The 3,303-nt window shown below is 34.8% G+C and overlaps 1 protein-coding gene across 1 annotated transcript in view; it reads left to right on the top strand.

Moving 5' to 3' along the window:
• LOC106462635 (CRISP/Allergen/PR-1-like) overlaps positions 1-3,303 on the top strand; it is a 25,921-nt gene that overhangs the window by 8,660 nt on the left and 13,958 nt on the right. The window lies entirely within an intron of this gene.

The raw sequence follows: 3,303 nt of genomic DNA, 5'->3' as shown, positions 1-3,303 counted from the left end.
TATATTTAAGATCTGTGCAAGAACTCAGCTAACAGATGTTTCCGCATATAAAAGCTATCTTCAAGTTTTATACACATTATGTTTATAATTTGTACCACTAGGTAGCAGCACGTCTCAAACTTTTTTTGTTAATCAATTATGAGGTACCTTAATGTTCTACCACTAGATGGCAGAACACGTAAATAGTCTGCTGTTTAGCAGTTGTGTTGTACCTTAACATGTGACAGAGCTTCCTCAGTGCAATATAAACCAAACAGTTCTATCGTGTATACACGCAGCTCCCTCTATAAATAAAACGCATGCTGTTGTAAAATATCAGTTTCACTGTATCAGTGTTCATCTCATGTTAATATTACACAGTTTTTGTCTATCCATTTCTACAAGTTGTTTTGAGCACAATTTGCATCAAGGTTATAGTAGATGTTTTTCTCCAAGTTTAGATAATTATACAGTTAAACATTAGAATAACAATAGATTAGACTGTTGACTTCTTTACCAATTTATTTACCAATACTTTGTGTTCTGTAAGTAGAGTCAGTAGCTTATTTTGTATACACTCAGTAATTAGGATAATTAGATAACATACGCTTATGAAAAGACTGACAGAAGAAAAAGTTTAATTCAACAGAATGAATTTTCTTTGTTTGTTGTTAAGCGCTAACTAAACAATGTCCCCACCAGAGGTATTGAAACCAGGTTTTTACTACTGAGCCACAGGGGAGCAAAGGAATAAACATTAAACTTAATGATATCCTTTTTAACTGTGTTTCTGCAAAATCATAATAACATAACACAACCTACGAAAAGCGAGATATTGTGTGGTCCATCAAAGTTTTCCACACGCACACACCCTTGAGAAAAGCAAAACTTAAACTCACCCTTTAGGCTTCAGAAAATTATCGATTGTTGTAAGGTGCTGCCCTCTACTAACGCTGACAGAAATTCATTCCGTAAGGCAATCACTCTGTTAAAAATATTTGTCTTAACTGGAGCTTTTCAAGTCTGTCATTTCCAAACTTAAGCTTGTATCTTCGCATGTTATTGTCCTCAGAATACAGCACATAGAAATCAGAGTCCTTTTTCCATAGATCCCCAGATAATTTTCTAAACTTCTATCAGATCACCTCTTAAACCTACTTTTCTCAATATAAAATCAAATTCAGATATATTAGGCTATCCCCATGAGATAATAACCCTTTCTTAATCGAAATCAGTCTGTTAGCACTCTGATGAACTCTTACCAATAAGTCAGTATCATTTTCTTAAATAAGGAGACCGAAACTGTTGTACAGTATTCCAAGTGAGGCCTAATTTGTGATTTTTAGAAATATAATTACCTCTTCTGGCTTGTAATCAGGATGTTCATAACATACACCTATTAAAACCTATCAGTTTTAATACTACCGATAAAGCATTCCTTCGATGGCTTGAGTGATTTAGCAACTACCTTGTATAGATCATTTCCTTCAGTCACCTTGAAAATTACCAGTTGATCCAAGCCATTCTGTAGTACCTCATCATCATCAATACAGGTAGAAATATCCAAGAGCTGACACCAGCAAACTTTACTAATAAACTAATTATGCCACTAGCAACATCATCAATGTAAATAAGAAAACCGAAACGTTGGAGGTTGGAGTAAAATTAATAGTTTGGATAGTATGATGGTTGGATGAAGTCTGCTCATATTGGACCCTTGTTATTAGTGGAGTGCCTCACTGCTCAATGCTTGAGTCTCTGCTTTTTTTTATCTTCTTTGCAACTTATCAAAAGCTTTTGGAAAATCTAAGAATACTAAATTCACACCCTTTCCATCTTCCAAAACACATAACGTCTTTGATAAAAGTTAACAGATTAATAAGGGAAGATTTGTGTGTGTGTGTGTGTGAATTATTCAATTTAATTTAATGATATATTTATTTTCATGATCTTTATCAGAATCTCTAGAATTTCTCCCCTAGAGAAGTAAGATTAAATTATGTATTATTTCCAGGACAACTGTTATCATTCCTTATAAAATTGGAGTAACATTACCAAATTTCCAATCCTTAGATACCTGTCGGCTGTCTATTGGTCAACCACAAAGAAATAGAGAGCCCTCACACTGAATCCTTGATTTCCTTTAAAGACGTGAGGAACACATTGTGTGGTCCTGGTGCTTTATATATGTTTAACCTCTCAATAGTTTTACTTATCACCATGCAATTAATATCTAAGTGGTTAATGTTTCCTATTAGATGTTTAATCTGACATCATAGTAATATTCTATTTTCTAAAAATGAAAAATAACATGTAAAAACTCAGTCATGTCATGATATTCAACGAGCATCCTTTAAGAGCCCAATGCCGTTTTAATATGTTGATTACTTTTAACGTACTTAAACAATCCATGTGGTTAATTTTAACCATTTGTATTTCGTAATCCCTTTTTTCCAAGTTCTTAGCTGTCCTATAATTCTTGAACTCTTCCAAGTTTTCTGTCAATTTAAACTTGTAACATTTATCCCTGATTTTCTCCGAGTGTCTTTAGTAAAACAATCGCGTTTGATCTTCCCTGTTATCACTGATTTTCTCCGAATGTCTTGAGCAAAACAATCACGTTTGATCTTACCTGTTATATTTTTCTCTTTTTAGAAACATACTTGATTTGAGTTAAAAGCAATATATTATTCAAATTTTATAGTTCTGTCTCATATCACCATTTAACTCACTATCGCTATTCACTATTGATAAATATTGTTTCACGGCCTCAGTTTGTTTTGAATTTCGCGCAAAGCTACACGAGGGCTATCTGCGCTAGCCGTCCCTAATTTAGCAGTGTAAGACTTGGGCTACTCTTTTACCAACGAATAGTGGGATGGACCGTCACATTGTAACGCCCCCACGGCTGAAAGGGCGAGCATGTTTGGTGTGACGGGGATTCGAACCCGCAACCCGCAGATTGAGAGTCGAGCGCCCTAAACACCTGGCCATGCCGGGCCTTCACGACCTCAAGCATTATGAATTAAAATTTAATCTCAAGATGTAGAAAAACGTCAAACGTGATTATGAAATGGGCATTCTTCTTCGAATTTTCCCCCACTTCAACTCTTGTAACCATATTCTTGTTAGTGGTTAACATTAAATCTAACATTTCATCCCTTCTGGTTGGTTCTCTGACCATTTGATGTACAAAACCATCATTAATCTTTTCAAGAAACCTCTCATTGTTTGACTCCATACAATCCCAATCAATGTGTCTAAAGTCAAGAAACCTCTCATTGTTTGACTCCATACAATCCCAATCAATGTGTCTGAAGTTAA

The sequence above is a fragment of the Limulus polyphemus genome, unplaced genomic scaffold (genome assembly GCF_000517525.1).
Source record: "Limulus polyphemus unplaced genomic scaffold, Limulus_polyphemus-2.1.2 Scaffold1215, whole genome shotgun sequence".
NCBI lineage: Eukaryota > Metazoa > Arthropoda > Merostomata > Xiphosura > Limulidae > Limulus > Limulus polyphemus.
This window is presented reverse-complemented; position numbering and strand designations above follow the sequence as displayed.